The sequence below is a fragment of the Gymnodraco acuticeps genome, unplaced genomic scaffold (assembly GCF_902827175.1).
Source record: "Gymnodraco acuticeps unplaced genomic scaffold, fGymAcu1.1, whole genome shotgun sequence".
NCBI lineage: Eukaryota > Metazoa > Chordata > Actinopteri > Perciformes > Bathydraconidae > Gymnodraco > Gymnodraco acuticeps.
The window spans coordinates 108,387-130,729 of NW_022991186.1; positions in this window are offsets into that span (position 1 = coordinate 108,387).

Genomic DNA, 22,343 nt, shown 5'->3' on the forward strand with positions numbered 1-22,343 from the left:
TGAGTTACTTTCCTCCACTGTCAAACACACTTTTCTGTGACCTTGCGTGGTGAGTTTCGTTGAGTGTCTCTTTGATAAATGTCAGAGGTCCGCAGCTGTCTCACCATGTGTTGTTCCTGCGATTGTTTACTTGTGTTTGATGGATATGACGCTGTAGTCCTTGTAACAAACAGAGACCCTCAGGCCCCTGTTCTGATGTCAACAGCTAAGACAAAGCCTCGATGACGAACACATGACGAAGGCTGGAGAACAACGTCAGACGTGATTTGTAACCTAAGAAATATGAAGGAGATCGTTGTTTACTTACAGGAGAAACCGTGGCCTCGTGTGCTTTTTCTGATGTAGGGAAAAAAAGCTGAGAAGAAAAACAAATAAAAACACTCAAGTTCATTGATGTTATAGTCGAGCCCTGAAGTTACGAATGATTCAGAGTCAAGTGTTTGTTTGAGAGACTTACAGTAAGTCCTCTGTTCAATTCACAAAATAAAGCAACATGTTTCAGAATCAGACAACCAAAGGACATTCAGTCATTTCCTTGTAACACGAAAAACAAAAATAAATACATCTTGACTCTAATGGAGTTAAGCTCAAACAAATCCTGACTCTCATTTCCCTTAAAACACATTCGCCATTTTAAATTAACGGTATAAATACAGTGTTAGGAGACGGGATGCCCTCATGGAGTACAGTAAAAAACTGAACCATTGACTTTAATTAAACGTATTATGTCAACAAATTTCACATAACTGTATTAGGTTACTTGAAAGCAAAAGTTGAACCTACTATTCTTTTATTTCAACACATATTATTGCTTTCAACTAACCTATACAGTTATGTGAACACTTTTGACATTTAATCGAAGTCAACGTTTCAGTTTTTTCAGTGTATGTCAAAACACTGTTGTTAGTTGTTTTCTATGTACACCTACAACGTTAGTGTCAACGCATCAACATGTGATGATGCATGGTCTCTATACCACTGCCCTTTTCAACAAAACCTTTACAGAAAAGGAGGTGTGTGGAGCAGTGGATAGAGCCTTGGTGTTGGGTTAAGGGGGTCACAGGTTCAAACCCCACTGCAGTCAGCATGTCGTTGTGTCCCTGAGACACTTCACCCCAAATTGCTCCTGTAGGGATTGTCCACAGTATTGAGTATGTACCTAGTGTCAGCAGAAAGTATTAAATATAATACAAAAAAATATAAAATATATTTTAAGATCATGTTTAATCATCTGATTCGTCTGTACATTTCTGTTTTAGTCTGTGTTCTTCTAATTAGTGTCTACAGTGTGTGCCTATTGAGCTGTTTAGAGCCATGTGGGACAAAACCCGATCCTGCCCCTCCCTCTCACTGTCTAAGTGAACGGTGACTGTAAAAACTACACTGCGCATGCTCAGAGTATTTTCCTATTTAATGTGTGTGGCAAAAAAATAATGACCATAGGGGCATAGAGCTGCCATCCCCACCATACGTCATCTCACATCATTCAGAGCTGATTGGCTGTAAGTTCGTGTGCCGCAAAAAGTGTGGTGTGTGAAGAGGAGGAGAGAGACGCGTCCTAAAACCAGGAAGTAAACTGCGCATGGCTTCCCTCCACAAAAAAGCAATGAGATTTCTCCATAGGATTTTAGAAAATAGCTCCAAATAAGGTCTGTGGGAAACGTAGCTGTTAGATAAATGTACGTTTTGTTCAGCCGGATAATATCCACATGTCTACCCTACTTTTAAAATGTTCGAATCATAAATCTATCGATTAGATTAGATTTATGATAGACTTTTGCAACTACAAGAAGATAAGAAGGACTTTTACAAAAAAGTAATAGATATTTTTGTCCAGAAGGATAGGCAAATGGACTTCATCTTCAAGTCAAGGTAAGACTGCAATTCTATTGAAAATGGGATCTTACTAAGAGAGAACAATTCAATATTTAAATGATAAAATTACATTTTTTGGGTATCCTTTTGTTGAACTGTCTAAAATTAATTGAAGCATCAGACTAAAGAGGCTTTTGAAAATAATATTATATTTTGATTTAGGTCAAAATATAATATTTGTAAACCTGAAGAGTCAGTGCCTCACCAGCCATGAACCTCACTGCAGAAGCTTATATATAGACACCTACGTTTTTTGTGCGCCACCACTTTAGTACATATAAAAACGCCACTGAGTATGTAAGTCGCTTTGGATAAAAGCGTCTAACAAGTGACATGTAATGTAAATGCTGAATTTTAATCACATCAGGTCCCCGGATCTGCACCTCCCTCCTGCTCTGTTTTCATGCCCAGTGTGTATTAAGATCGTCACATGAAACGTCATGTGTGCTGCCCTCTGATGTGGGAGGCAAACGTTGGTGAATACTAAGATCCCGTGTCCAAGAAGCATCTTTTTCAGGCATGAAGTGAGCCGGAGAGGTGCTCTTCCCAGCATTTCATAAAACATTTTTAACTTCTTAAATGTTTCTTTGACAACAATTGATTCAAATGTGCTTTTTTGTCTTTGTTATCATAGTTTCTGTCTGGCAGACATGGCAAAAAACAAGGTTTACCCCTTATCTCTACACTATACGTCACTTGCGAATTTCAATACATTTGAAGGATTGTTAAACTCTAAAACTCACCGTGGCCTCTCAAAAACATCGGAGTGCTCAGAAAATAGACACTGGGGGCAGTAATGTTACATTACATTACATGTTATTTGTTAGACGCTTTTATCCAAAGCGACTTACATACTCAATACTGTGGGCAATCCCCACAGGAGCAATTTGGGGTGAAGTGTCTCAGGGACACAACGACATGCTGACTGCAGTGGGGTTTGACCCCCTGATCCGAACACCTATGGACAACCCACTATGCCAGTGGTTCTCAACTGGTGGGTCGCGACCCAAAAGTTTCGTTTCGAGTGGGTCGCAGATGTGTGAGTGAAGAAAACAATTTTTAATTTTTTTTTTTTTTTTTGTGGAAAAAAGTCAAACTTTTATTTTGAAGGCCCGATTTTCTAACGCTGTGCATGCAGTAGGCGTTAGACTGGAAGTACCGGAGACCATGAACGGCTTTGAAAACTACTGTCACGTAGTGATCATCTTCTCAATAAAACATATTTGCTGATGTTTTTCGAGTCTTCTGGCCAATCAGAATCAAGATAGTTGCCGGAAGTCCCCACGGAGAATAACTTTGCGGTAGAACTATTCTTTATACATCCATGGGTACAACTTCAGATGCAAATGAACACGTAATGAAATATGACCCCCGGTTTGATAATTGACAGGTCACAGAACAATGGGGGCTATCTACCCTTACCCACAATTTAAAGTATTTCACACAGACTCTCTCCTCTTTGCTCTTCTCTCTGTGAGGAGCAGCAAGATGTCAGAACAAAGTGAAAAACAAACAATGGCAAAACATATTATTAATTTGTCGGGTAGCAATATATTTATTTATTTTCTTCTCAGAGTACCAGAATGTGTAGTTTATATGTTAATATTTCTAAAAATCTCCTGGGGGAGAATCCCCCCAGACCCCCTGCTGGGGTTGGGTTTTCAGCATGTGTGCTTTTTTATGTTATACAGTTCATCTTTGATTCCATCATCTCATTAAACCTTTTTTAAAAGCATACTTTTGTTCTGTGAAGGGATATAAGGGATATATGCACTGTACTTCACTTTAATTAATATTGTATGCTGAAAAGCGTATATATTACAGCACGATTTTTTGTTGAATAGATTTGAGTGGTTAAAAATTTCGGGTCGCGATTTATTGACAAAGGAAAAAGTGGGTCCCGAGGCCTGACCAGTTGAGAACCACTGCACTACGCCACACGCCCCCCTGTTCCTGGAGGAGGCCCAGTCTTTATCTAAATCAGTTGGTAAAACGACATTTTCATTGAGAAAATGGCAGTATATGGACACAGGCCCTAAAGTAGGCTTTTGTACAGTAGTAAGCATATTCCAAAATTGAAAAAAAAATGTTATATAAAAACCCATGGTTCGTGTTGACTTGGATTTCCCAGTTCAGTCACAGTTCAGCACCTCAACTAAGTGTGTGTGCGTGCGTGCGTGCGTGCGTGTGTGTGTGCGTGTGTGTGTGTGTGTGTGTGTGTGTGTGTGTGTGTGTGTGTGTGTGTGTGTGTGCGTGCGTGCGTGTGTGCAGCAGATCAGCCCTAAGCTTCTCTGACCTCTGGCAATTCTCTGAGAGGGATAAAGCCTGAACCATCGCACAGATCCACCTTTGCTCTTCTTCTTCCCCTTGATTGTCCCTTTCCTTTCAGATGGTCGATGCTAAACAATCGCAACACGTCCCAAAGTGATGATGTTATTTTGGAGGGCATGCCATGATTCCTCTGCTGAGATAATCTTGCTCTTTTCTGAAAATTGAACCCTCCACTGCCGCTCCGACGGTTCTCTGGAGTGTTAGAGGAACCCTCTCCCACAGATCACCCCCTCCTCTCCCCTCCCACCTCAGCCCCTATTTCAGCCACTCTCATTCTGTCAATGTTCTGTTTTGTGTACTGCTCGAAAAGATTGAGATCTTTTTAAAGCACTGCATTTTTTTTCCCCCACTCATGAATGTTTTCTCAGGAAATGGAAACTCTGCCAAGAAAAGTGTCAACACAGTTATGAACACTGCATGAGGTGGCTGTTTGCAGGATTATGACTGCTCATAATAATCAGCTTGCCTTCCGGCGAGACGGCTTCAAATGGAAACAGAAGGGTGAGGAAGGGGTTCGGAGATATTGAGATGAGGATAGAATTGCTTTAAATCTGTTCTGTGGGTGGCAGCTTAAAGAGGCTATAGCCCAGCTTATGGTATAACTAGGGGTCGATGTGCCATATGGTCTCATATTATCTCAGAGAACTGAAGGAAAACATATCACTGTAATTTCAAATCCTCGTTTGGAGGTATTATGCTAATTATCAGGTGTATGTTGTGTCTCTACTGGGACATGTCTCAATGCTTTAATGTTCAAAAAGCTATTGATTTTTCTCATACTGCCTGTACTTGTGTTAACATCTTGAGAAATGACTTAGTGTCGTTGTGTCTGGTTTGCTGGTTACTCTCCATTTCCTTATTTGTTGTAATTGTTTGTTTTTGTTCAATCCAAATGTGCCAAAGTAAAGGTTTTAAAACAACTTGGTGTTGTTTCAGCGCTCCTTGGTAAGTTTGATTTTTTTAAGGTGAACTCATGTTGTGAATTGAGTAAATATATAACAGTGACTGATCATTGAAACTCTCAATGGGCTGCACACATTATGAAATGAGAGCTATGTCCAGTTTTGGGCTTTTTTGCTTCTTGGCCTTTCTAGATTTTACATGTCCTTGCTTTATTTCACAGCTATGACTCACTGGTTTTCATAATATCAGAATCAGTCTTTTTGTCGGCTGGAAACTCATCTCCTCACATCACCCCCTCCTCTTCATCCCTCTTCTTCTTCATCCTCATATGTTCTCATCAGGAAACCCCTCTTCTTCTCCACTTAGCCTCCATTTCCAGTTTGATGCTTTGACCTTTTATAATTCTGTCACTGCAGCGTTTGGAGGTTGTAACCCATGACCTTTGGAGTATTGCCTTCGATACGAAGCTCGTTCTATTGTTGCGGCACGCTGGGATTTGTCAGCTACAGTATGTGGCGAGCGCTGTAAATGAAAATGGATGATTGAAGTAGAAAATGTCCTCACTGAGAAGTATAGTATTTTATTATCTGGGAGATTGCAGCAAAATAACTGATGTATAAAAGCAGGGGCACTTAGAAATGAGGGATGGGCTGTTCAGACTTTGTTCCTTTTAATGGGATTAAAAAAATACAAAGTTAATTAAGTATACGAGGTATATCTGTCATTCTAATGTGTTCTTACTTAAGATGTAATACTTTGTTCTTTCCCGTGCAAACAAAGCCTCTTCAAATGTGGTTATTAGAGTGTTTTCAGATACATAAAGGAATATATTACTTCTATAAAAAGACTCATATAAGGCTCCTCTATCCAATTACCATAAAAGCCCTGTCACAAAGACACTTTTGCTGTTTTATTGTTCTTTTATTAAGAAGCATACAAACATTACTGTAGTGTATTGCACTTTCTGTTGTCATCAAGAAGCGTAAAAGGCACCATTTTGCACATGAAAAACACAAAAACAGTTTTAATTTGAGCAGGAATATAAGGCAGATCTCTCTCTCTCTAAGAATTCTGAGTCTCTTTGCAATTATCTAGGTATTGTGTAAGCATTGTGGGTAATCTGGGGGCGCCTCACTGCACTCAATTAGGGTGGAAAGGTTGTAACGTCACTCCTTTTCCCACGGTGCAAAAAACTAGTCTCGAAAACATTAACTTTACCGTTGGTTGTTGAAATGAATTGAATATTTCATTAGTACAGATAAATATGCTTCTATTAATATTTCATAGATCTGTTCTTTGATCTGTCTACATAATTATTTGTGTGATTTTAATGTTTAAAGTGTTTTTGATCGTGCTCAGGGACTGCAAATGGAAATCAGGAAATAGCTAAATCTTGCATAAATTGATTCTCTTGTTGAGATAAATGTATTTGATAATAATAATAATACTAACATATTAGCACAAACTGATAATTACAAATATAATGTTATATAATTCAGGGCTCCCAGTTACTCTGTATTGCTTTCAAATATGTATTTTCCTGTTGAAATCAATATAATGACACTTTTTGACAGCCGCTCCTCAAAGGCATTCGTGGCGCTGAACCTCGTTGTGTGAATAGAAAGAAATAAGTTCAGGTGAGTTCAGACGGTTCATACCTCGTCTGTGTCTGAAGGAGCCGTTGACGCTCTCATTGCCTTTAACCGCCGCCGATATGGACCGATGCGGTACTTCTGCCGCCGACATGGACCGATGCGGTGCTTCTGCCGCCGACATGGACCGATGCGGTGCTTCTGCTGCCGACATGGACCGATGCGGTCCTTCTGCCGCCGACATGGACCATGCGGTGCTTCTGCCGCCGACATGGACCGATGCGGTGCTTCTGCCGCCGACATGGACCGATGCGGTCCTTCTGCCGCCGACATGGACCGATGCGGTGCTTCTGCCGCCGACATGGACCGATGCGGTCCTTCTGCCGCCGACATGGACCATGCGGTGCTTCTGCCGCCGACATGGACCGATGCGGTGCTTCTGCCGCCGACATGGACCGATGCGGTGCTTCCCTGAGCGTCAAATACCGCCGCCGATGGGAATACATTGTAATCAGTTGAAAGCCCTTTGCGTCCGTTTATGAAGCCGAAGGAGACTCGGCGCGTCACAACTGCACGCCACGGGACCCTGACCAAGCGTCGCTATTGGACGATCAGGGAGTGAGACCGTGTTGTTAAAACAGCAACAAAATAGTGTATTAGAGCTGCCGCAGATCTGACCAATTAGAGCCGCATTTCCAATTCCTATCCTCCTGCTCCCCATCTGCTTTGTGCGGCTCAAATGATTGATTCCCATGCGTAATGTGACCCAGCGGTCAGGAGGCCGGCGAGTCACACCCTCATGCAATTTAAAACTCTTAATTATATTATGTGTGTTTTATTGGACGCTTGTGGGCAGATCACAGAACTGAAGCCTTGTGCTTAACAACGGATTAAAAGCCAGGAATATGTCTGTCCTGATTTGGTTGTATATATTGATATTGATTCTCCAGACAAACAGCATTATTGGTAGTTTTTTACTTACAGTATAAAGCGATACCATATTATAAATCATGCCGGTCCTTCTGCATTTTTTGCACATTTCTGTTTAATCCGGCAGTGGTCCGTAGGGGCTTGGACTGTGAGCCGTAGGGTCGCCGTAGGGTCGCCGGTTCAAGTCACCGAACAGACCTGAATATGGAGTGTGGACTGCTACTTGGAGAGGTCCCAGTTCACCTCCTGCCCTGCCGTGGTGCCCTTGAGCAAGGCACCGGACAACCCCCCCACTCCCATTGCTCCCCGGGCGCTGTACAATAGCTACTAGACTCTATTCTATTAATGTTGGGCAAGTTACTTCCAAAATGTAATACAGTACATATGAATTACTACTGTTTTGTTAAGTAATAAGTTACACTGATGTTACTTTATAACTGTGCACCTCTGCCACTTTTAATTCTAATATATTGCACACATTTTTTATCGTATTCTTATCGCGCTTACTTTTTTACATTTTTCGTAAACATTTATTTTAATACTTTTTAAACAGCTTTGAGAATAGTTCAGTTTTTCCATCTTCAATCCTCTTATTGTGTTTTTGTATGCACCATATAGTATACACCAGAGCAAATCCTAGTTACCTACTTGGCGATAAACCTGAATCTGATGCTGCACAAACATAAGGTTTTTTAGGGCTTACAGTTTACCATTCTGAAATGAAGGGACTTTTTCTGACTCTAAGCATCTTGTGTTGAACTTGAAGACGATTGAAGAGATGCTTTTTGACCACAGGGCTGTTTGTGATTTAAGACGGTGATTATTAACAATGAATCCATCAATCCGCATTGCTCTTATGAGTAGGGTAACTCGTGCTTTATACCAACAATCCATTCATCTGGATCACCCATGTTGGAAGTCTCTGCTCCAGACTGCAATATGTTTCTTTAACGCAGACTAATGCTGCATCGAGTCGACACACAACAACTCCTGAACAACAAACTAAGCAGTTGTATTGTTCACAGAGAATACAATAAACACTGTTTTTGTGTGTAAGCAATGCTATAGCTATTACATGCAGCTTTCTCTTAATGTTCTACATAATCAATAATATAACATTTTGAGATCCTTTATTCATTTCCAAATGTGAGATTTTTGCACTTTTTCACAATTATTAGCTCTTCATTGTCCGGATTGCTCCTGATTCCTCCTCTTGTGAGAACGCTACACAACATCCGGTTGCAAATTCAGTCACGAGCAACTTAAATATTTGAAGTGTTAGGCAGCATTACCATTTCCTTAATTGACCGTCCTGCTCCAGTCCTCGTTAATATTCAATGTGCCGTCTACCGTGTTCCTGATTGCATTTTAATTCGTTATTTGGGTTGGTTGAGTATCAGAACTTCATGTTACTCTGTTACAGTTTCAGAGTTTATTTTAAGATATTTGAAAACAGCCAGGTATGTTAACTCATCTTTATAGTTACAATTAAAGATTGCACGTCCAGTAAAAGATTCAGCGTCCCCCAGAGTGGACTGAACCATTCTTAACATTTGTTCCTGCCAATGTCCATTAACATTATCAACACTAAAAGCTTCTGTTGGCCATGGGGGTTGAAATGTTATATATGATGGTGGCCATGGGGGATGTGCAATAACTTGTGTGTGTGTGTGTGTGTGTGTGTGTGTGTGTGTGTGTGTGTGTGTGTGTGTGTGTGTGTGTGTGTGTGTGTGTGTGTGTGTGTGTGTGTGTGTGTGTGGCCTAGCATTACTATACTTGTGGGGACCTAAATCTGTTTACACAGTCACGTGTGGGGACTCACCTCCCTTATGGAGACAACATGGAGGTCCCCATGAGGGGAATCATTAATCTTAGGGTGAAGACTTGGTTAGGGTAAGGGTTAGGGTAAGGTTAAGGGTTAGGCATGTGTTGGTTATGGTTAAGGTTAGGATAAGTCTCCAGGAAATGCATGTAAGTCAATGTAATGTCCCCTGAAGTGATGTATGCATGGTGTGTGTGTGTGTGTGTGTGTGTGTGTGTGTGTGTGTGTGTGTGTGTGTGTGTGTGTGTGTGTGTGTGTGTGTGTGTGTTACTGTAAAATGCAAGCTAAGTGTGATGTTGTTCTATGTGTTAACTGCAGGAGTCCAGAACCAGATTTTCCTTTGGGGAAATTAGAAGTATATCTTATGTTGTTTCATTTAACTCTCATATTTCAGAAGCAGCATAAATCTATCCATGTGTATTTGATGAGCCAAAAATATTAAGGACAAAAGAAAACACTGATAATGTGCTTCAGAGTTGTTCCTGGCTGAATGTCATGAGGTGTTTGAGATGTCTTTGAGATGTGTTCACTCACATGTGTTCTTTGTTCTTCATTAGGATCAACATTAGCACTCATTCATGGGGTCCGCACACACACAGTCAAACATATAAAACAGCTCATCATTTCATGCAATTAACAATTCAGTATGATTGACAACAAACATGATCACCCTTTTATTACCATCATTAAGCCAACCATAAAATAATCAGTTGTACAGACACAGTTCAGTTATAATTCATGGTGAGTTTATGTTTTAGTTGCTTTGGAATAATTGTTTGTTAACCATAAGTGTGGGAACCCCACGGACAAGCCGAAGGGGCCGAAATCACAACATCTGCAAGCAAAAGTGTCTGAGGGCTTCTTAAGATTGAATAAACTATGAATGTTTCATATCTATGTAACAGGAAGAAACTCAGCTAACTGATCTTTTTTTTTTTTTTTTTAAACCTCAAAGCTAACGCTGAGCCTCTGAATTAGCCACGGGCAAACACATATTAAGGCCGTTAGCACAGAACTCTAGCTATACCGATCGATATACTTGTTGGATCTGCACAAACAAGCTTAGATAACATCCTGAGAGTCCACAGATTCTAGAAATATAAGGATCATCACTGAGCGATCTGAACTCGTGACAGGGGAAGCAAATACAGACGACACACGATGTAGCTTTAGGTAGGAGATATTGTCACGATCTGTCTGTGTTTTGTTTTGTCTTGTCTTTTTCTGTCTTTGGTTTCCTGTTTTATTTTGAAAAGTGTTCACCCCCTGTCTTGCCTGTTGCTTTCTGTCTTTGTTCCCTCCTGTCTGATTACCCGATTGTGTTCACCTTGTGCCCCTGTGCTTTCTCCTCCCTCCTCAACTGTCTCTTGTTTCTTTGATTAGTCTTGTGTGTCTTTAAGTTCTGGTTTTCCTGTCTGTCTTTGTTAGTTCCTTGTGTGTCTTGATGTTGTTCACGGGGAAGAGTTCTGTTTTGTTTCATTTAGCCTTGGAATAAAGGTGTTTTGTCTGTGAAATCTGCGTTTGGGTCCTGCCTGCTTCGCTCATCCCTGACAGATATGCTCACCTTAGCTGTTATTCTGATCAAAAGTCGTGTTCAATGGAGAAAAAACGAGAAAAAACGTGGCTGAAGGTTAATCCATAGGTTATAGCAATGTGTCTGTCACTTTGAAAAAAGTATTGATAATCCATAATTCCATTTTTATGCAAAAATCGGAGAAGAAAAATTAGCTGCTAATGGTAGCCACCAGAGGCTAGTGCAGTTTACGGTTTTTCTACGTGTCACTATCACTCCTTATTTGGTAACCTGTGTGTGTATGGGGAAATTTCCCTCGATTCCATTGGCTCTGACGGTTAGAAAGAGATGTCAATCATCAAAATCGACCAAGGGGGGCCAGAGATATGGAAAATCCACCCAAATGATCCCAGAAGTGTTTTTTTGTGCTAAATCTGTCTAAAAAGGTCAAATGTCACTTGTTTTGCATCAATCTTGATACAGGGAACTTATTATATGTTGTACTTTGTATTCCTAAAGCTTTTAGTCTACTAACCCATCATCCAAGGTTAGTTTTAGCTATAAGTAAAAAATACAGTTTTTTTACTATGTTCAATCTCAATTTCTTTAAAATAAAAAACATCTATATTGATTCTGACTTTTCTACATCCAACTCACAGGTTTATCTTTACTTTGAGAAAAAAGATTATAAATGTTCCCCTTTTAGAAGTGGATATTTGTTCTGGGAATGTCATTTTCGAGCCTGAGACCTGAAAAACAGGCTTGGGGTCAATGTTGACATACTTGTACTTTACTCTTACTTATCTTGTCTTATTCTGTGAAAAAAATTGACAACCTCCGCACCTGTTTTTTTGTCTTTGACACTGTATGTGTTGTTTAAGCAAATTGAAAATAAAGTTTAAAAAAAAAAGAGTATTGGTTTAAGTTTGACCCTGGATTTGGGGAGAGGGAGGAGGGCTGGAGAGGCGGGGTTACACCTTGACCCTGCTTTCGGGGGGTTGAGGGGGGGAGGAGGGCTGCGTGGAGTCGCCTGAAATGACAGCTGTCAGGAGGGGAGAGAGCAGATTTAAAGGTTTAGCAATGCGCTGTGATTGGCTTGTGGGAATAGAGGCGAAGTGATAGGTTTAGCTGGGGAGTGACCCCCCCTCCCATCACTGATTGAGACGGGTGAGCGTAGTAAGCTGTAAATATGCAGAGATGGCAAAAGTACACACATCCTTTGCTCAAGTAGAAGTACAGATACTCGTGTTTAAAAATACTCAGTCTTGCGATTACTTTTAGCTCTGAAAACAAAATGTGGGTCATTTTATAATATACCAATCATTGCATTCAATAGCATAAGATTATATAAATAAATGTGAGATCATAGTAACCAGTCTTTTTTAGTACTACAAATAGCCTTTTGTGAGAAAACTATAGAATTGATTGTGTTTTTTAAGGTTGATTCTCACAAATCAAGGTTAAAAAACGATGTAATTATTGTGTTATCTCAGAACGTTGACGCGGGAAGTCAGTCAGAGTTGGGGGTGCGGGCGGTTAGTGGAGCCTCGCAGATGGGGGTGCTGCAGCCCCCCCCCTTCCCGCGTCCATGCGTTAAGCCATCATGTCAAGATCAAGATGTAGTGATACCAATATCTAAAGATAACCAGAGGTTGTGATAATATTTTATAAAGGCTTCTTCTTACATAATCATACAATGTTATGTTTGAGCTGTCTTCCTCCGGGATGTCTTTTCTTTGAGAGGAATCCCTCCTCAATGACTCAGACATTTCAGGTTATGAACACAAGAAAATGATATTAGATACCTCCAAATACCATCGTAATTAAATTGCTATCTTGAGATCTCGGGCTTTGGGAAATAAACACCAGCACCATTTGTTATCTGCAGATAATGAAGTAATGATGATGAGGAAGCAGCTTGATGTCTCCAGATGACAAGATAACTGGGTCATAACCTCCAGATATTGGACATAAAACATTATTAGCATTGCAGCACAGATGCTCCAGGGATAAATGGGCTTTCAGACTATTACTAAGATTATCATGTTATTTCTAGTAGGAGCAGTGGTAGTATTGTTGCAACAGAAGGAGCTTAACGACCATCTCCTCCGACCATATGCTTCTGTTTGACGGCTTAACTTACAACCGTTGGCATGCTTCAGCGGGCATATACACTGTGAGGGTATCATGTGCATCAAGTGGACATTTTGGTACATTTTGGTCCGAGGCTCAGAGTTTTGGCATTGATGAAAACAGGCGAGAATTCATTTTGTTCTGCTTCCATTTATCCTGAAGCTGACCTTTCGACATTCATTTAGATGATAAACAAACAACCAAATATCTGCCTAATCTTGTTTAGTTAAAAAAAAAACCTACTGGGGATTATGAATCTGAGCATTGGATAAGGATCACACAGACAGCAGATACACACGGCGCATAACTAATACGGCCAAATGGCTAGACATGTTTGCTTTCCCTCCTTATGGCAGTGAGTCTTATGAAGTCACCGTTATTCATACTGCGCTCTGAGTGAGGAATACATTAACACAGATCAGGAGCCTTAGGTATGTTTTACTTTCTCTCCAAGTGGGAATGTAACCTTGACATTACTCCTTCTTAATCTCTGCAAGATGTGATCTACATACACTGCAGCCTGTGATGGCCTACCTACCTACCTACCTACCTACCTGCCTGCCTGCCTGCCTGCCTGCCTGCCTGCCTGCCTGCCTGCCTGCCTGCCTGCCTGCCTGCCTGCCTGCCTGCCTGCCTGCCTGCCTGCCTGCCTGCCTGCCTGCCTGCCTGCCTGCCTGCCTGCCTGCCTGCCTGCCTGCCTGCCTGCCTGCCTGCCTGCCTGCCTGCCTGCCTGCCTGCCTGCCTGCCTGCCTGCCTGTCTGTCTGTCTGTCTGTCTGTCTGTCTGTCTGTCTGTCTGTCTGTCTGTCTATCTGTCTACCTACCTATCTGTCTACCTACCTATCTGTCTACCTACCTGTCTATCTATCTAGTGTGGCGACATCACTATGTAACACTCACGCTTTATATTTACTAGCGCTCAAACACATTGTACGTGATAGGCTAAGGGGCGGGACATCTCTAGGCTGTTGACCAATCACAACAGAGCCGGCAAGCTAACCAATCAGAGCAGACTGGGCTCTGGTTTCAGACAGAGGGTGAAAAGAGGTGCTGCAGCACAGGCAGTATGAGAACAATAAAGAGCTTTCTGAACATTAAAGCATGGAGACACTAGACACAAATACCTATGTCTTCGTTTACGTGTTGTCTGACTTCTGTAATATTTTCTATACTGTATGAATTATTATGTGTTTAATTTACCGTTTGTAATATTTAGTTGTAAATCGGATTTGTGTTTTCTGCTGTTGTTCCTCAATCTTTTTTTAAAAACAATAAACCATATACTGTATACAACAACTGGAATGTTAAATCAGATTTAACCAACCAACATCATCTCTGAATTCGTAGATATTGCATTGTGCAAAATTACACAATTTGGACAATCAGTTCCTGTTTATTTGCAATAAAATAATAAATAAAACATTCTACCGTGATAGAATAACAATATCCCTCTATTCAGATCATGTGACAAACAGGAGGCATCGCCATACAATATATCATGCACACCATTCATGCATTTCAAAGATCCAGAGTGAAGACAAAAGAGCACATTATTTCAGTCCATTTGCACACCATCAATCCAAGCTACCTCATATTGTATATTCCCAATGGGACATGACTAATACATGTGCATATATTAATGACAACAAACAGACGAGGATATGCCCAGCTTCCTGGTAAATACAGGAAGCTATTTCTGGTTTACTTCGCAGTCCTGTGAGAGGAAGAGACACTGAAGCCTTGAAGTGCATTGACATTATTATGCTAGATTCATAGCCCACTCTTCTCCCTTTCTGTTCTTCAGCTTTCAGGGCTTGTGCTTCCTCAAAGAGGCCCCTGGGACCCAACACAAAGTATATAGCTTCTGTGTGTTTCTCATAATTGGCTCTAAGGTGACGCAAGGCTCCGAGTAGTTCCAGCGGACTCCAAAAACAGTTTGAATCCAGCGATTGTGCTCACACGCTCCTCAGGCATTTGTTGATGTATTGCAGCATGACTGTCAGTCTCGACTCAACCTCTGGGCTGCAGGGTCACTTCATGAGACTCTTCTCACGGTCAAAAGAACATCTTGTATTTGCTAACATGTCTGGTATTTGCACTACAGCCAGGGAGTTGATACAAGCTTTCCATAAAAGATACGAAAGTAGTGTTTCTTCCAGGCATTGCATCATTAGCAAGCGGCAAATGTATCATTACTGATAACCTTGACCATGATCATTTATGAATCGGTAAAGATAATAATGAACTACTAAGTGCATACAATACTTGATGCTTGTGCCATTTCTCGACATCATTCTGTATTTAAAGGAAGTCATCCGCTCTATTGACATTCACATACGCTCTAGTCCAGTAGACTGTTTCCTATTCCTGCACAACATGAAAATAGTTGAGCAAACAATAGACATTGCAAAATGACCCATAAGATAATTTTCTGATCTGAAGTATGCTTAGCAAATCTAATACATGGGTTAACAGAAGGTTGCCTCCATATTCAGAGGCAACCATTTCAATATTTGTATTATTGTAAAGTATTCCTTTAAGAGACAACAAACAGTAATGGATTCAACAGAATAACGAGTACAGCGTAATAACAAATCTAGTTAAGATATTAAATCAAATGTAGCTTTGCCAGGAGATTGCCCACTTCACCAAAGAGAGGCTATTATCTCGTAGTGTTGAATGTGCCTTGGCAAATGTTTTCTAGGATTAGTTGCAAATTCCTTGTTCCAATTCAAACAAGTGAACAGCAGCTTCAAATCTGATGACAGCCAACAACATTGCGCTTTTCTAATGAATTATTATATGATCAACAACCAATTAAGTAAACATTTGGACTACCTATGTTGCAAATATATTATCTTTTCAATTTACACACGGCATCTATTGCACGTCTGTCCGTCCTGGGAGAGGGATCCCTCCTCTGTTGCTCTCCCTGAGGTTTCTCCCATGTTTCCCTTTAAACTGTGGGTTTTCTCTGGAAGTGTTTCCTTGTACGATGTGAGGGTCTAAGGACAGAGGGTCTAAGGACAGAGGGTCTAAGGACAGAGGGTCTAAGGACAGAGGGTGTCGTATTGTCATACTGATATTCTGTACAAACTGTAAAGTCCACTGAGATAAATGTAACATTTGTGATATTGGGCTATATAAATAAACATTGATTGATTGATTGATTAAGTGGTTTTGTACATGGATGAAAAGGCATGGAGTTCATGCCCTTGCTGATGGTAAAAGTCCGAAAATAAAGTAAGGTTACGAGTAAATAACAAACATTCATCGCATGATAACTACTGGTTGAATTGAGTAAAGGATCATATAATAACAAGTATATACTCAAAGCAGGAGAAAGGCTTCATTGCTAAAAGAACGGTTTAACATTTTGGGAAATATGTCTATTCACTTTCTCTCCTGAGATAGACTTCATAAAGCAGTTACAGTAGCATCACTTACTGCAAAACTGACACATCTATCATCACACAACTTGCTGTTTTTGCACTTAGTTTTTTAAAAGTGCTGGTTGGCAGATTGAGTTACCTTTGGTCAGATCCAGGCTAGTTTCCAATCATAAAGCTAAGCTAACATGAGAGTGGTATAACTCTTCATATGTAGCCATTAGCAAGAAATAAAAAGACATTACTTTCACAAAATATTGAGTTATCGTTTCATAATCCCAATACCTGAAAACCCAACAGTAGCTTTATCACCGTAAATCTGTTCTTTATTTACAGTGCAATGCAGCAGCAGCGGACCCCCGGGCTCTAAAGGTGTTTACGATGCAACCACCGAGGACAATTATGAGGAGAACAAAAGAAGAACAACTTGTCAATATATTAAGCCTCTTTACTGCCAACATCCCTTTCTGGCAGAGTGTGGTGGCGGACAGAAGGTGACCAAAGATTTAGGGAGTCCACACAAATCAATTTGGAATCATGTCCTTCCCCTCCCCTTTAAAGAGCCTCTCCACAACAGGCAGCATCGCACTGCCAACAGAAAAGAGTGAATCTACTAGGAGTACGAGCCGAACAGAAACTCACCACCATTTCTCTGCAGCTTGAGGACAAAGAGGAACGCAATGGATAAGCGTGACCTGGAAGGACGCCATCTCATTAAGCCGACTAGCAAACAGGCTAACGCTTGAAATGTATTATAAGCGGTGCAGACCATACTGCAAGAGCCCCTTGAGCTGTCCCTTTTTCTCCCTTTATAACACTTTCGACAAGAAAGAGTGACTGAATTGGAAATGCAGTAGATGAAGGCCAGAGATGAATGAGTCAGCGAGTCCACGGCCATCTATTAGATTATCATCGAGTGCTGGAGTCAGACTAAATGCCTGAGTGCTGCCTTCTCTGCACAGGTGTCTTATTAGAGAACTGCACATCATCCTCCGCAGCTGATTAGCTGTTGTTGCTACACTTTGTCGTGCTTTTCAAAGTGTATCTAGGACTTTCAGAGTACAAGCAGTTTGCATTTTCAGTGCTTTGCATAACTACCAATAGCAACATGATTTATATGAAAGAATATTTATTTCTGCCGTATGTGTTATTGTGAAGTGTCACAGTGATCGATTAGGAGAGGACAAATCATTGTACAGTGCTGAAATGATTCACGAGTCAATTAATCAATTAGTTGATAGCCAGGAAATTAATCTACACAAAATGGATAAGCAATTAACCTTTAAAGTCATTTATCAAGCGGAAATGCCTAACAAATACCAGGATGTAATATGTTTAAGTAATAATATACAGCTCTTACACCACAGTGCAGCATGACATCAATATTATACATTAGTCACTTTAGCAAATCACTTTTAGATTAACCATTTTTTTCATTTAGCCTACTGAACAGATACAACTTTAGAAAACAAATGACAGCTAAAACGTACTAATATGGTGTTGTTTACAAGAGAATAATGTGGCTAATGTAATTTCACATACTTTTAAATTGCTCCTCCCATAAAGTCAAACTATGTGTGTGTTTAAATCCCCTCTTTCTGCGCTCTGATTGGCTGGATGGGAGCCCTGATGTTGAGGCATTTAACATCTGGGGGAAAACTGGGCTGCATCTGGGCGGGGCTTAACACAAAAGTTCGAATTACTAACCAATGGGAGGCGACGTGGTCCTAACGTCGCTTCCTGATTGGCTAGAACGTCTGTCAGACTGCAGCTTTAGGGGGCGTGGCCTGAGCTCCGGCTCTCGAAGTGTTGTGACTTCAGTCTGGCTCCAGTCTTGTCACAGGAGTGAAGGGGCGCCTTTCTCTGGTGCTCTGGGATTACTAATGAAGAAAACTAGCAAAAACTAACAACTCTGCCTCGTCAAAACGAATTTGTACCGCTTCAGTATCTCCTCTGCGAGACAACGAGGGGTATTTTTCTCTTTTTACTGGACGTACGAAGGAAACAATAAGGTAAGAAGTGGTGCTAGTTGATGACTTTAGCGATGCTGCTGCAGCTGCGTTTACATAGCTCATTAGGAGGCTGATGCTCCAAGTTTCCCACAGAGGAGACATTAATTCACCTTATTAATGGTGTCCGAACGTCTACATTAATTCTAATCACGTAAACACAACATTTCCGTCACGTTTTATGCGCTTAATCTCTGCCATAAGTTGCATTTTGGTTCCGTAGAAGCGGCTTGTTTTTCCCATTTTCCTCGGCTGTGTTTGGTCTCTACACTGAAGGCTGATTGCAAGCCAGTATTATCTGACTTAATGATTTCTCTTTGTTCGGCGGTTTCATATACATTTAGCAGATGTGCACATGCATTGTGTACACGCCTCGGTGTTTTCCATTTCTGCACAACTCCTAATCAGGTTTTCTCTGTCTGTTGCTGCAACTTATTATCAGGTTAGACCCCGATAAGCTCTCATTGAGTGGCGTCTTAGCCGAAGACACTAATTGGATTAGGATACTCAGGTTTATTCCCCACCGGACACAGACCACATTTGTTTGCTCAAGACCTGTTTGTGCACCAAATCCTTTAACTAGAAGACAGCGTTAACGAATCAGCTTTGAACACTGTTCGATTATGTTGAAGCTGCACCCTCTCACTTTGCATGGATTTCACCTCTTAAATCATGCTCGCTTCATCTGCATCTTGTCTGAAAGCCAGACTCGATGAGCTCATTCTTGCACGCAGACTTCCAGCAGTATTGGACTGAGTATTGACGACGCACAGAGAGAGATGAAGAAAGCTGTGTTGTTGTCTCCTCAGACTCCCAGGGGCTGCTGCTGCTTTATTTATGCTGCTGCTCTTGAGCCATCCTGCAGAACTGGGACTGTGATTTGTCTCAGCCTGGTGTGCATTAGCCCTCTCTTAGCCCTCAGTGGGTGTTCACTTTCAGTCGAGGCAAAGAACATTTCAACAATAAATACATCTCATATGCACACAGACACTACACTACTACTTCTTGGATCTTGTGCCTTCTTGCCTCGCTCAAAGGCAGCCGGGCTCTTCTCTGATCTATGCTAGCCTTGCAAAAGTTTGAGTCATTTAAAAACAAATGATATTCAGCTTACGGGGTGCATTGATTGAGCAGCAAAGGCAGCTTTTGCTCATTCAGAATAAAGCTCTTGTTTTGGCTGTTGGAGGGGAACACATCATGCCCTATCTAGCCCAAGCAGTCAGATGTTTAAGTGGACGCAGTGTGGTCGAGTCTTGTGATTTTCTTTGGTTTTGCCTGGTCTCAGCGGCAGTGCTATCACAGGATGAGGAGGCCTGATGATGGCTTGTGGTTTCCTACCGCACATGTACAGTGACTTGGCACTCAGAGGACGTTGAGATGAGGTTTCAGGTTATTTTATTTGACATGTTACTGGCCTGCTGACAAGGGAAGGTGCTGCTTCGCTGCAGGAGAAGTGAGATGCTCCTGTGTAGCCTGATGAATTGTGTCTGATACCTACCAGCAGTGTCTGTCTGCCCTCCTACTTATACTATATATAGTGCAAACAAATCTATATTCAAGCCTCGATTGTGGCAGTCTCCCACGCTCGCAAACAATCAACTGCTCTCTCCTTTTCTTTTAACCCGACACCATTAGCGAAGTCACATTCTGCTGACGGGTGAGTTGAACGTGTGCTCGCGCAAAGAACAAGCTGTGCATTCATTTCCTCGTCACCTCTGGAAATTGCTTGCTCTTGGTCCTCATTTCCAGCGCCTGATAGGTCCGCCACACAGTTAGCATGGTTAATGGTGCTTTTAGCCCAGTGTGTAATTTTATTTCCGATTTCCATTTCGCCACTTGCTTTTAGTTTGAAATGACAAGAGACCCCGGTGAAGGGGCCCGCGTTTGTGCAGATGGCGTCTTCCTAATGGTCCTCAGGGTAATGATGGTTGAAATAGGCTCCTAACAGGGACTGAGGACTGTGGCCCTTGGGGAACATTCAGCGGGCTATTTCCATTTTCATCATCGAGATAAAGTGCTCAATATCTGAACATAGCTCCGTATAACTCTCATACACACACGGGTAGTCTGCAGTTTTGATTGGTCAGGGGAGAAATGTGAATTTTAGTGGCATACACAAAGACACGTTACATTAAACCCCCCGGGCGAAGTTGAAGTTGCTGAATTGCTTCACTCTGCGCTCATTCCCAACCCCCATTTCAAGCTCAGCGGAACTTGAGAGTATAGGATGATATTTTTTGGGCTATTGTTGTGGCACCACGACAACAGTGATTTGTCTAAAGTGTCGCAGACCTCTCTCACACACACACACACACACACACACACAGGCACGGCAGCATTGTACAAGTGCTGCTGTCTGAAGAATGGCCGGCGTGCTTCAGGAAGCAACAGTTAATCTAATCTCCTCATCCGTAACATATGGGACTTTGTTTGGCCCCGCACCTGAGAGGCACCGGCCTGTGGCACCTCATATTTCATTTTGATAATGGCTAGTTACCCGTGGCAACTGGGCAGCCAATGAGATCCCCCTTTCTTAAAGAAGTTAGTGTAGAAAGGGAGGGAGGGAGGGTAAAGTGAATGTGAGCTTCAAGGCTGTGTCCCTGCACCCCCCCCCTCAGCACTCTCCCGGCTGTATTCAGTGAAGGGTGTGGGACCCCTGGGGAGTGAATTATTACCTGTCAGCCCTGCAGGCTCCTGGCCATCAATAACCCGGGCTGACGCAGCACAGGCCGGTCCAGGTTATCTGCTGAGACCACCGGGCCTTGGCCCCCAGGTCTGGCCCCGTTTGGCCAGAAATCACATTAACATGTTGCGTCGAGCGTAACAAATGCACCTTTAGGAGCAGGCGGACGCGTGCCTTCTGCTGAAGAGCATCCTCCATCACTGTCTGACTGGCTGTCGGTGTTTCTTTGTTTTTTTTCAATAGATTGCAGCCACTCTTCCAATGTTCAGTCAGCATCTAAACTGTGCTTGGTAGAAACGTTTTCCGTCAATTTGCTTGAAAATATCTTCCATATCTTGGCTTGCATGATTTTTAAAGTTAATTTGCCTGCGGTGGCACAGACTTGCAAATTGCCAACTGCCAATTTAGTTACATCTGTTTCCCCGTTTTCATTTCATTGTTGCAGCAGACTGGAAGTAAAGGTGAACACAGTAGATGTTTTCAGCACTGACATCCCTCCCCCCCTACTAGTCCAATCATCAGCTATCGGGTTTGATTCTTGGCAGGCTTGTAATTACGCTTGATTCCGAAAACAGGCGTGCAGTGGCTCTACCTCCTGCGGTCCCGCTGTGGTTACTGCAGGCCTGGAAAGTATAGCCAAGCTGATGAGTGTGTCAATTCTGGGAGGAAAGGCTTTGAGTTCAGTGAAAGGCCAGAGGGAAGGAGAGGGAGAAGAAGAGAAAAGACCACGATCTGGACGAGTGACAGGCCTCGCTCCGACCGTCCAGACTGGCTGTCTTCCTGTGGTTTTGTGGAGCTGTGTTGCAGAAACGTTAACCCCTTGTCGAACATGGACTTGGCTCCGCCTGCCAACCCGCCGCGGCCACAAGCAGCGCAGCACTAACACTGGATGACTGTCTGGTTACGCTTCATGAAGCTCCGTGGATGGAGTCCAGCAATTAGAGGGGAAATATAACCTGTAGCGGGCACTGTCAGCAATTTGCCTCATATTTACAGGCCAGAGAGGGGCTCGTGTCGAAGAAGGGATCTTTGTTAAGAATCAAAACCTCAGACTTTCGTTCTCCTTTGTTTCATTTCTATGCAAAGTCATTTTGTTTGGGGGTTTATTGTGGACATTTGGTCTGATTCATAAGTGTAGATTCATGCTTGTTCTTCTTGTCCTCCT